Source organism: Alligator mississippiensis, chromosome 13, assembly GCF_030867095.1.
Source record: "Alligator mississippiensis isolate rAllMis1 chromosome 13, rAllMis1, whole genome shotgun sequence".
NCBI lineage: Eukaryota > Metazoa > Chordata > Crocodylia > Alligatoridae > Alligator > Alligator mississippiensis.
In genome coordinates this window covers 10,555,212-10,568,622 of record NC_081836.1, presented here as the reverse complement: position 1 = coordinate 10,568,622, position 13,411 = coordinate 10,555,212, and the positions used below count along the sequence as shown (strand labels likewise).

Genomic DNA, 13,411 nt, shown 5'->3' with positions numbered 1-13,411 from the left:
GGGGAAAGCTCCTGCCCCAAGCCACCTTCTACCCACTTGGCCACCCACAAGTGGCTGCTCAATGCATTTTGCCTACCCCTGCTGTAGACAGAGGCTAAATACACTTGTGACCCAAAAAACATCCAAACTCAGGTTGCTCAGGAATGAAGGGCTAGTCTCACTGCAGGATTTGTTTGGTTTAAAACAAATAATGAGTTCTCAAAGCACTAGTACCAGTTTCGTTTCAAAAGAGGTTTACTACTGAGGCTGCACTGATTGAAAGCAGCTTGTTTCCCTCTGCAAAGCTGGGATGACTTCTGTTGCTTCATGACGATGTTCTTGCAGAAACTCTGAGACATATTAGTTAGTCATAGCCCACCACAGGAAGGGGAGGGCTGCCTAGCAGGTGATATCCAAGAAAGCCTCTTTTGCAAGAGTCCTTGCTTATCTCTTCCTTCCCACCTAAAATCAAGTTACCCAGAAGTCATCCTTTCCACTGCTGACTTGGTATGAGGCAGCAGCCAGAAATAAGGTTTCTAGCATGCGCTAGCAGAGTTCCAGACATCCCAAGTTCAGGGTGCAGACAGACTCATTTCCCCTTCCACAGAAACCGAGTCCTTGCAACATAAGTACTGCTTCTGGGTATGGCATGAAGCAGCAACGGGTATGCCTACAGGAATGCCTAAAACAAGTATTGCAGCAGCCCTCAAAAGCCCTAAGCAGAAAGACAGAGCTTAACCACTAGTTCCCCTTCTGTAAAATGCAGAGCAATGTATTAAGGGACTTGAGCAAGGCCACACAGCACGTCAGTGGTACAGCTGGGATTAGCACACAGCTGTTCCTGGCTCCCAGCCCTCTGCTCAGCCCACTAAACGCAGCTCCCTGGGGCAGAGTATTGCTGCCAGAACACTACAAGCACCAGCTGGCCAGAAAGATTTGGACCTAAAGACTGATGATCTGAGGCAAGCTGCAGTCAGGAGACTGAGTAAGCATCCGCTTCACCAGTCAGTACATGCACTGGTTTGGCCAGCACCCCTGACCTGTTCCACATCCCAGCAAGCCAGTTTTTCCACCATTACCAAGACAAATCAGTTATGTGAGTCACACTTCCCTCTAAAATCCATATGCAAAGGAGGCCAATTTGCAGGTAGCCCCATGGCTCAAAAGGGTGGTAGGAAGCCGTGTAGCATTTCAGCTCTAAACCATGTGTCCAGACCCAGTTAGTAATTAGCATCTAATGTTTAGCACCATCCCGAGTCTGGTCAGCAACCCATCTGGAGGGCATGCACGTGTGCAGTGGAGCAGAGTGCATGCCCAGCATCCATCTCCCAAACCGAGCAGAAACAACTGCACTTCTCTCGTGTAATCCTAGAAGTGATTCTTCCATGTCAAGATTGAGGAAGTCTGTGCTGCTGCAGACAGGATTATGCGGTTCCTTGAACCACATCAGTATAGCCATTTCAGCACAACACTCTCGAGATGCATCTGAATTTATGCTGTCTGAACTGCAGCCTCTGCTCCATCAACAACTAGCCAACTCAGGATGCTCCCAACACATTTCCGCTGGCACTAGACTATGCATGCTTGTTCATTAACTCCACGGGCTCATCTTGAAATTGTACCAGAGCTACATCAAAGTTGCAGTGCCCATGCTACCAGAGGTTCTAGCTAGGAGTGTGGAAAAAGATTAATTAAAGCATTACTAATCAGGGAGGAAACTGGGACCATGTAAATCCACTGCAAGAGAAATGGATGTTTCAGAGACTTAATATTGGGGCCAAGGAAACTGAGCTTAAAAAAAAAAAAAGGGAGAGAGAGGCAAAGACAAGCTTCTGCAAATGAGACTATTCCTCCCTACTGCTGTCAAGCCAGAGACATAGGGAACTGTTAGTACTTCTATACCTGCTTTTTTCGACCACTGGGCACCAGGTGCAAAAATATTAGGATTATTTGAAGGTGAATTACCATGTCTAAAGTTACAAAGAAGAATTGCCAGCAGATTCACATCCAAGCACAGACAGTATGGGTCCATGAATTAGCAAGGGTCACAGAAGAAGGTTAGCCAAGGATTGGGCTGTTGCCAGATGGAGATCTATCATCAGGCAAGAGCAGATAATAAAGACAAAAAGCCTCATCCACACCAGCAGTTTGCAGCTTCCTTTCACTACCAGCTATCCAAATGCTAGTAGCTGCTGTGCAGGCAAGTCTCAGCTCTGACCAACCCCCTGCTTCACAGCTCCAGCAGTATGCTAGTGTGTGCAGAGCCAAGGTCTGCCACCAAGAGCATCAGATGAAAAGGAAGAAGTCCGTTTGACCTAATGTACTGTTTAGTGTACTAAAAGCCTTAAAGGTAGTAAAGACCTTGATGGGGGCAGATATATGAAGTGATGAATGCAATGTCTTAAGATAATATCTAGCAAGAGAGCCAAGGAGTACAAATCATCACTTGGAGATGCAAGCAAAGTGAGAAGAGCTGGGGATGGGACTTTTGATCAAGTCCCCAAATTTTAGACCTCACCTCATTGCCATTCATGGCAGACTTCTGCAGCCCTGTGGACCGGCAAAGAGGCTGCAGAGTCTGGAAGCAGTAGAAAGCAAGGCCTCCTAAGAGCCAAGCTAGTTTAAAGAAAACCTTGATTCAAGTCCAAAGAAAAGATGGCAGGGGGACACAACGGCATTGCAGAAGTCCTTGTGTGGCTTCAGCCCCACCCCAACTTTCAACTGTCCTAAACTTCAAGCTGTTTTTAGCACCCATGTGAAAAGGGGTTGGTATTTTAATCAGGAGTCAGTGAAGGCTCAAAGAGGTCTGAAGACATGGCCAAGACCACAGGAATAGCAATTCAGTCCATGCTCTGCCACAGCTACCATCAGAGATGCCACCTCAGTCATCAGCCAAAAAGCTGACTAGGGGTGCTGGTCCCTAAGGGCACCTATACACGTGCAGCAAGACTGCCCTGACATGCTGTAATTACAGCCCATTGGAGCAGACTCGATTAATCAAGTCTGCTGGAGCGTGGTAATTCCTGCATCCTAGCAGACCCTAGCATCACATGCATCAGCATCCCTGTGCTGAAAAATGGCAGCGGGGTGCTTTAACTACGCCCTGAGGGGCTGGTTCAATCTCAGCCTCAACATCTCCTTTGCCTCCAGCAAACAGAACGAACCCTTTGCTTCCCACAGCCGTAGCTCAGCCGTGAACTGTGCCAAACGCACTCAGACCTTTTAGTGGCAATATCAGATCAGTGGTGTTTGCAGAATGTGTGTGCTTAGCTACCTCGTATCAGCCTGGCCGCCAAAGTGAGATTACGGCCTAACTGCCTGTTTGCCAAACAGTATTATAGCTCTACCGTATTTGCATCTTTTGGCTTGCATAAGGCATGCTGCGCTGAGTAAATACGTTCATCTATAAAACCAGAAGAAAAACCTTCCATAGTATCTGACGTGAAGACCTAGATGGAGCATAGTTCACAGAGCTAATATAAGAATGAAGTCAGGCCCCCTGCTTGCTAATCTTTTGGCTGTACCTCCTCCTGCCCTTCCCTCCCCCTTAAGTCATGTAATCAAGTAAACAGTTTAACAAGTGAAGGATACCTGCCTACTTCCCAGACAGCAGAAAAGCTGCTTGCACAGAGAAGAGCTTATATGTTCATCGGGTAATCATACCTTTTGTTAAGGGATCAAAGCCAGTGGTGCTCAGCCTTTTGGCCCCAAGCAACATGCAAGTGGCATGCGCCTAACCATGAGTGCCAGGGATCAGGACCCATGCCACCCTGAATGCCTGGCCCCATGAGGCTCCTGATTAAAGCCATTTACAAACACACCCTTCTTCACATCCTCTCCCACGAGGCAGGCCTCTCCATTTCACCAAGTGAGAAGTGGTTGGACATCAAGTGACATTCTTGTAGTCATGGACTATAAGTCAGTGATGGAGCCCGGAAAAGCAGTCAAACATCCTAGTAAGTCACACGCTCATATCCTCTGAGCAACTTCACTCTTCTCTGTTCTCCTGGACTTACCGGGTGCAAAGCCACGTGCAGTGCAAAGCCTGCATTCTTTCGCTCACAGTCATCGCTTCAGACGCCCACAAGATCTCCCTTACCTCTGCGAGCTGGACTGCCAGGAAACAAAAACCCTTTCAGTTACTGACAGAAGACAGCATTGCCAGAACCACAGGTCAGGACAATAAGGTGGCTAGCAGATAAGTAGCGTCCAGATGCAAGAAATATTGGTCGGATATTTGCAAGAAGGGGCAACACGATTAATTACTTGAACTAGCTGAAGAGTTGCATGATTTGCCTTGATCTATTTGTACTTGCTGGATATGGCAAAATGAAAAGAAGTACGTTTTAAGCCAAACAGACGCACGCAGGATGACAAATGTTTGCAAGAACAAATGGGCTGCATACACGCCCAGAACCAGGGGGTGGGGGCAAGAAGGGAAAGTCATGCAGCATTAGGGTGACTAAGCAAGAACGGGATGGGAGAAACAGTTTGAGGCGTGACTCAGTGTTGAGCTTCAGAGCGGTAAGCCACCTTCAAGGGGGACGTCGGAGGGAGTATGTGGGACAGGAAAGATGGTCTTGCGGTTGGGATGCTGGATTGGAGATCTGGCCTCAAATCACAGCTCTGCCACAGGTTCCGGTGTAACCTTAGGCAAAGCGCTTACTAAGGATAAGTTCCCAGCCTCCCACAATAGTCATTCATGTTTATGAGACAGGTGGGGACATACAGATCGCCTGTTGTTGAGGCTCTCGTTCTCCCCACCCCACAAAATAGCTACCGATTTTTTTGCCATTTGTTCCAACTAATCATTTAATAACAGGGAAGGTTTAAATGCAATAGGCAGAGCTGTTCTGCAGCCCAGTGACAGCCAAGTACAGGTTGGTAACTGGCCAACACCTATTATAATGCCCTTCACTGGCCCCTGCCCCTAGATCTGATGTCCAAGTTTCAGCCAAGAGCAGACAACAAGCCATTCACCCAGCAGGCGCCCACAGCCACGTGAACTGGAGGGCTGATGCATGCTGCTGTGGCACCAGACACTGAAGATGCAGCAAGGCCTGGAGTTCGGTCAGTCACCAGGACTGGGTCCAGGAGCAAAGTAACTGCTAGCAGAGTCCCTTCACTAGAGCTCACACCTTGGCTACACAGTTTAACTCCAAAACGACTGTTCAGCTGCTCCAAACCCCTATGTGGAGACACTTATCTTGGCTTCAGGGTAGCTAAACACATCCCTAATGATCGTAATGTTTCTACAGGGGTTTCCACCAGCCTAAGAAGCTGAACCAAGCCCAAGGAATTTCCTTAGACAGGCCCAAGCAGCAGACTTGAAGGAGGTGCCTCCCTCTCCCCAACAGTTGCTTTTAAAAAAAGAATTGCATTTATCGCATTTTCCCTGGCATGATAGATGGCTCCCTGACCCCACCATCGCCTCAAGTCACTCTATTTATAGCTGATAAGTGTTAAGTGAGCTGTTGAAGGCAGCAGCATCCATTAAGGAGACAGGGCATCTATAGCAGCCCACACAGCGGCTGCTGAACCCGATAAGGCTAACAGACAGACATCCAGTGGAATAAAAAAACCTGTCCGAGAGTCTAAGGAACACAAGCAGTTCTCACTCGGACCACGCTTTACATGCGCCCATCAAGTCAAAGGTGGGACAGGCAAAATTCAAGGATCACTCCCCATTCAGGGTCCAGTTCCAAAAAAGGAATGTTGCAAACAAACAATGCACAGTCATTTGTCATCAGGGGTGCATTGCTTCCCCAGCAGTCCGTTTGCTGCTTAAGCTTTGCTTCTTGCAAAAAAGACACCAAGATAGATATCTCTGCAGCAAATCACAGCCCCTGTGCCTTGGTGACTATTTCCAATTAAGATCTAAATTGCACTTAAACCAGGAACGAATCCCAAGCCAGAGAATCTGTCTGGGAAGAAAAAGAGCAGGAAAGAAAAAGAAAAAAAAATAAAAATGATATCCCTAGATGGGCTGAAAGTGGCCAGCAAGTTTCACTCTTTATGCTACCCCATAAATAAATGATGATTGTAAGTTAAAGTAGCTCAACCTTGTCTGCAAGTCAAACGCAAGGGCTCTGCTGAAAGCAACTCCCAAAAATCTTTATCATATCAATGGTAAAAACAATAGCTCTCTCACATTTGCTACTGGGGTGCCTAAACAATTATCAGGTTGGGCTGCAATATCCAGAGAACAGAATCCAAGGCGCGCTTATCAAAAAAAATGAATAAAGGTTTGCTGTAAACTCCCTACTTTTTCAGTCCAAATTATCCACCACTTTGTCCATATTACGAGGCTGCACTGCTTTCCCAATACCAGCCACGCCAAAGCCACACGTGGTAGGGACACCATTCCACCAGTCTACAATTACCTTATGCCTCACACTGGAGCCATGTGCCCTTTCCCATTTCTCATACTGGAATAAGCTTCATCTTATAGGCCATTTTACACTAGTGGAAGTGTGCCTGCGCTGGGGATTGCATTGATAGGGTTTTGCTTATCAAAGTATTGCACCTCTGATCAAAAACTACATCAGGAGAGCTGCTGAGTTGCAGGAATATCTCCTAACCCCATTCACAGCCATATCCCCACAGTCAGTTAGAAGCATGCCAAGGAGGGAACCTGTGCACAGAACCCAGAAGCCAATCTGAGCCTCCTTCAACAATAAGGATTTGGACGGTAACCACACGATTACTGCACAGCACAAAGCAGCCAAGAAAAATCATCATTTTCAATGAATGTACAGGGACAGAGAACATCCCAATTTGCAGAGCAGTGCAGCAGAGGGATTTAAAGCTCATCAGTGCCTTGTAGCAAGTCTGGAGTTCACCAAATCCTTGGCAAGTAGGTTGATGCAGATTGGAAGCAGTAAAGTACCAAGTTCTGAGCACAGAAATAGATAGGCCTGGGCAAGAGGAACACCACATGTGAAGAAAAACCCTGGATTAGATGCACAATGGTTAGACCCTATCCATGTGCTCATTCACATTCCAGTTAGAATACATCTGATTAATTGAGTCCACTCCACATTCTAATTAGAGCGCTCCGGCATTGCTTCACTGTCACATGTGTTAAGGCCCTGCACATTTCAAAATGCCCATAGGGGCACTTTAACTAAATCTCATTGAATGAGCTGTAGATAAAGCCCCCATGGCCATTTTGAAATGCATAGGGGCTTAACACACGTGCCAGTGAGCCATTTTTACATTAGAGCAGCTGTCTAATTAAAACAGGCCACCCCAAGCATGCTTACAGGCAGCCATGTATTCTGGTTTCCTTTTTTGTATCGCATTGGACATGACAAAATTTTCCTAGCACCTGTAGTAAAGGAACATCTGTTTACTGGATAGTCCCCAACATCTGCACCTAGACAGTGGCACCTGCCACTCAGCTCCACCTTGCCTGAATAGCTACTAGAGATGGGGCAGGCAATTATTTTGGGCATAGGGCTGCTTACTGAGTTTCGGCAAGCCATCAAGGGCTGCATGACAGGCAGCCCAGGGAAGGTAAATGTTAATTTTCTGAATTTTTTAGGGGCCACACAGTCCAAATTAGAATGGCCTGGAGGGCCGCATCTGGCCCACATTTTGCCCACCCGTGTATTAGAGTCTGACTCTAATGAAGTCCACCCGGACTCACAGCACCTCCCTTTGTGACAGTGACTCACGTTTCACTCTTAGCCTGTCACCAGCACAACGTGTGCTTGTTCCGTTTCATTTAGAAAGAAGCTAGCAAGCTTGTGATGCATTTCCCTAGTGACCAAATTCTGTTAACAATACTGAGAAGGGAGGACTTAAGAATTACTATTAATTTATACTAGTTCTACCAAGTGTGAAGCAAGACTGCTCCCCACCCAAACCCACAACCCCCTCCAAGAAGGGGAAATTCTCAAACTTAAGTGGGCAGCATGAAGAAGTTCACCCGAAAGCAGAAGAGGAATGGTACCATCTTCACTGCCTGCAAGACCATGTTGTTTCGTATCAAGGTAAATTGATGGGAAAGTTGAGGGTCTTTATGGATTGTCATCAATTTAAGAAATGCTGTGCCTTGTCTCCCCTAGCTTTTAGTATCAAGAGACCTACTTTGATGTAAAGGGAGAGATGGGAAGAGGTTTTGCAGTGAAGGCACCCAAGAGGAATGGAAGGGAATGTGGATATTGCAGTATGGACTGTGCAGGGTCTTGGAGGTGGGGGAAGGCACCTGAACCTAATGAGCTACAGGACAAGAAGTTAGTGAACAATGCTACTTCAGTTTTCTGAGTATGGACCATCTATACCAAGGAATAGCAGTGTGCCCTGCTTGAGTTTGTTTTGCAGCACTCTCACTTTTAACTGTGCTATTCAGTGCTCAGATTTGTGTGGTTTGTGCATTCATTTGTAAAACAGAGAAATCAGGTAACACCTGCAAGCTGTCAAGTGAACCAGCAATCTTAGATGCCATCCCAATGCCACCCTGTTGATGCACCAGAGATTTTGATTCAGCTGAACATTAGAAAAGTTTGTGGTCTTGTATCCCAACACAGTAACACTCATTCAGTCTCAGCTTTTAACAGAAAAAAAAAAAAAGGTTTCAAGACTTCCTGTTCTGGTTTAAGTGTAATGGATGACTATTAAAGTTTGACAGCTCAGCATGATTTCCCCTTCAAAACATCTTCAAACCCACACAGCTACCAGCATCTCCAGCTGCTTAGCTTCATCAGTGGGACTAATCAATACAAAGCTTGCTGAATATAGATTGCAAGATCCCATCCACCCACAATACCAGTTCAAAGGCATGGTCTGACAGATTAAAGCTTTCTAAGACATGAACGGAACAAGCTAGCTTGTTTCAAGCTAAAGTCACGTTACAAGAGTTTGCCTTGATTCCCCCCCCACTCCCCATGTCCTAACAAGGGTTCCTGAACCTCCCCTACAGTGTAGATTGCACTTAAGGATATCATACCATCTACTGGATACTCTACTGGCCCCACACGTGCTAGTTGTGGCAGCTACAGCCATTGTTCACATGGAGCAATAACACTTGGGAAGTATTTTGCTGCCTAAGACAATGCAGTAGCTGGAAGTGAGTCAGCACCTTGACACCAGGCAGCTCTCCAAAGACCACTAAACAAGAACTTCACAGGCCAGGATTTGGGAACCTGGTGCGCAGACAGACACTTACTCATTTAATATCCCATGGGCATTATGCAACTTCTTTGGGAAGCAGCAAGCGGCTGGTGTCTAACCCATGTCCTGCATCAGCACCCTACAGGGCCCTTCCTGGGTAGGACTTGTATGACCCATTATTCATCTGTCAGCATAAGGAGCAAAGCCATCCATTTCGGTCAGCCTTGGACCTTGGTTTTAAGCCACATCTCTAATGGCAATTCTGGATGCAGACAGCAGTGACCCCTGCCAAGACACTGGAGCATCTGCACACCCACAAACATCTGGGGGCTCCACTGCAGCCACTAAGCTGGCAGAACCCCAGTGCTGCTGCCAGAACTGGGCATGAAAGGGTCTACAGCAGCCTCTTGCTGGACAGTGCCAGAAGCCGCCTTGCACTTGAGTGAGGATGCAAAACTCAGAGGGGGAAATGGAGGTTGCTGCCAGAGACAGGCTTTGAGTGTAGACATGCTCAAAGTCCTGCCAGCAGAACCTTGGAGCGTGAACCCGTGCGCACGACCTGGGTCCGAAACTGCCTCTACCGCCAGCAGAGTAGCTGCCACCAACAAGCTGCCAGAGCATGGGCACATCCGCACACTTCCGGCAGCGCAGTTAATGCACAGGAGCTGCAACAGAGTGACCCAAGCATGAAGTTCGCTCTAGGAGGGCACCAGCTGCTGACTGGACAGCAGCAGCCTTGCCCTGTTTGAAGGTTTCAGACCTAGAGAGGGGGGTTGAGCATAAGGTGTTGCTGGGACGGAGTGAGGACTAGATCTGTCCAAGGGCCGTTTGCACTGTGCCAGTATCACGAATTCAGGCACATCTTTCTTCACTCTAGTGGTGTTACTGTCTCGCTATAATACCGGTACAAGCCAGCCTACAGACTTACTACAATTGTGTGAATTACCCAATACAACCCCCCCCACTGTTGACACACTGCATCAGCACAACATACCTGATGCCTTGCTGGGGCAATTACACTGGAATAGTCTCACTTGCATACTATCCCAGATTTCTTCCTCTGGGTGAACACTTGCCAATGCTGAACTGAGTCAGGAAATACCTACACTGCAATCCCAAGGTACAACTGCAACTCAGATGGACACGCTGTCATAAGCTAGGTCAACCTGGCTAACTTGGGTACAAATAGCAGAGTAGTCACAACTGCAGAGGCGGGGAAAAGAAAAAAAGAAAGTCAGCCTAGCATCCAGGGTAGATACCCAGACAGTCAGCCCATGCCAAGCTCCATGCTACACCTTTGCACTACCATGTAGGTACTGCCTTGGTTAGTTTCTGGCAAGGATGGGAAGGAAGGAAGGAAGGAAGGAAGGAAGTGCTGCTTTTATCCCAGCAAGTGGGCAAGGCTATTTTATAGCCTAGCTCAGCATTTCAAGGCAACCATTTCTGAACCTCTTTGTTAACTTCTCAGAGCTACTGATGCCAAACACTGTAGACAGGCACCAAGCAGGTGGCTCATCCTACCAACCTACTGCATATGCTCATCTAGGCCTTGCAATACCCACTCACACCGCCACTATATGCAATGAGAAGCTGTTAGTAGCAACACTAATATATCTTTGGTACCTGCTGCAAAAGTGATTTAACAGCATCACAGGCATCACCAACTAAGTTTACAAGACCAAGCCAGACCTCCTCACGAGTAGCCCATATCTCCACAAGGAGACAACAGGGACGCTGTTCTCTACTGCCGTGCTTCACTGCACTTGGGAAACCCTTACAGAAGTATGACACGACTCACAACACACTGCGGTGTTACAGCAGAGGCCAAGGAAAAAAACCCAAGACAAAACTACGATTCTTTCAAAATGAAGGCTGGGCAGCTATAAAACTACAATAAAACTTGAACACGTGGTTTCGGTTCCTTCCCCACAAATGGTTACGGGGAGGTGCTGAACAAGCCCATCCCTCTGGACTGCAAGTCTAACACTCTTTAAATGCAGATACCCCTGGGGTGCCACTTGGACTCCAGCATTAAGCTCTCAAATGCAAACATAAAAACATCCTGAAACTAACCCAAGGATCCTCAGCTTACATGGAAAATTCAGCAGATTATATAACACTGGTTAGCTTCCCAGCAGGCTACAAGTTGCTTATCAATCTGTACGACTTCAGGAGATTCAATGCGCTAACTGGTTTAGCCCCTTTAAGTGCAAATCGAAAGCCTCGGTTGATCCGTGACCAGCCCCTTTTGAAAAAGGCACCACTTACTCTTTTTCTAGAGGGGGGTGCACGTGTGCAGGCCACAGAAAATAAGACTAGCTCTGGGTGCCTGCATCCAAAGTCACCCGACTCCACGCAAGGACAGCACACCGCAGCAAATGAGTTCCCGGCACATCTTAGAAGTGTCCAGTGAGTTTACAAACAAACCCTAATCACATTAGAGTGCACTTAAATAACCGCTAAGGAGGAAAGGAGACTATGCAAAAAAAAAGAAAAGCCTGCTGTGCCGATGTACTGCAACGGCACAATGCCCCCCAGAGGAAACATGCGAGTAAAAGTTTCACTATTACCTCTTACTGCAACAGCAAAGCAAAGCAAGGGGGTAACAGGAGAGGGAGGATTACAGCTGGAGGCATCAGTCATCTGGATGCAGGCTGACAACCCAAGGCAAGTCTGAGCTGAGGGAGCAGGTTTGAGAGACAGGATTTTAGAGGCGGTTTTGTCCTGATGGGGTCCCCCCATGTGTCAGCATTAAATTCCTCTTAAAGGTGCCACCTACCTTCCGCCTCCCTCAGTCTTGTTCTCAGTCTTCATACCAAGATGGTTCTGTTCACAAGGGCTCCTCTCCCTTCCACCTCCACTTGCCAGCCCTGCTCTCATGCTACAGTCCCAAGTGCCCAGAACACATACGACAGCCCCTGGAAAGCTTGCCCGTAGCCTGCAAGGCCATCACCTGATCTGGTGAGCAAGCAGGTTCTTGCAAACAGGCGCAACAAGGCGGCAAGAGTGGCCGGAGATCCCTCTTCCCTTCTATACCTCAGTCACTGCCAGGAAGAAACAGCTTGAATTTCCCCCTCTGCAGAGCTGCGGGTTGGCATTTACACACTTAACGTCATCTGAGCCTGCAAGCACTATGGGCAAGAGGGCACTGATAGTGGACACGTGTTTAGATGCAGACTCGCCGATGGCACCCAGGGGTGTTGACTGACCATTGTATAGGCAGGAAGCAAAGGATTGATCCCCTTAAAAGAGCACCAGGTCGTGGAACATCTGCTGCTTTCGGCCTGTCTACTGGGAGATGCCCGCCCGGTACAGAATAAGGAGCTCCTGTCAATGGCACTTGCAGGCAGCTCCAGAGATCACCACACCCCAGAACCAGCTGGCAAACGCCCCAGTGCCCTGCACAAGGGCACCCTCCAAACCATGTTTGTTTTCCAAAGCCTGGTGCTGCCGCAGCACACAGCCTTTGCCCCCTCAACCATTTCCTTGCATCCTAATCTCTTGAGGCAGCCGATAAGAGAGCAGGGATCCAAGCTGGGCCACGTAGCTCCTCACTGGGCAGGGGCAACCACACCTCATCCGCACAGGAGGAGAGGGTGCCACAGCTGCCCTAAGTACCCATAGGCAAGGGCAGGGCTGTGCCCAGGGCAGGGGGCACTGGGAGCAAACTCATGCACTCCTGGAGAAGGAGGGAGGGGGGAGGGGACTGGGACTAAACTCACACACTCCCGGAGGGGGGGGGGTGGGGATTGGGGCCAAACTCACACACTCCCAGAGGGGGGGGTGGGGATTGGGGCCAAACTCACACACTCCCGGAGGGGGGGGTGGGGATTGGGGCCAAACTCACACACTCCCGGACTGGGGGGGGGGGGGGGGGGGGGGGATTGGGGCCAAACACGCACTCCCTGACAGGGGGGGATTGGGACTAAACTCATGCACTCCCGGGGGGGGGGGGATTGGGACTAAACTCATGCACTCCCGGGGGGGGGGGGGATTGGGACTAAACTCATGCACTCCCGGGGGGGTGGGGGGATTGGGACTAAACTCATGCACTCCCGGGGGGGGGGGGGGGATTGGGACTAAACTCATGCACTCCCGGGGGGGGGGGGGATTGGGACTAAACTCATGCACTCCTGGGGGGGGGGGATTGGGACTAAACTCATGCACTCCCGGGGGGGGGGGGATTGGGACTAAGCTCATGCACTCCCGGGGGGGGGGGGGGGGGGATTGGGACTAAGCTCATGCACTCCCGGGGGGGGGGGGGATTGGGACTAAGCTCATGCACTCCCGGGGGGGGGGGGGGATTGGGACTAAG

At 48.8% G+C, this 13,411-nt stretch overlaps 1 protein-coding gene across 2 annotated transcripts in view; it reads right to left on the bottom strand.

Moving 5' to 3' along the window:
• Positions 1–13,411, bottom strand: part of SPSB1 (splA/ryanodine receptor domain and SOCS box containing 1) — a 72,087-nt gene that overhangs the window by 57,686 nt on the left and 990 nt on the right. The window contains exon 1 of one of the 2 annotated variants that reach the window (XM_059716912.1): positions 11,667–12,652. The exons of the other annotated variant lie outside the window; for it this stretch is intronic. The gene's annotated coding sequence lies outside the window, so the exon portion shown is untranslated. Of the gene's footprint in view, positions 1–11,666; positions 12,653–13,411 lie in introns of those variants that run through there. 2 annotated transcript variants of the gene reach the window in all.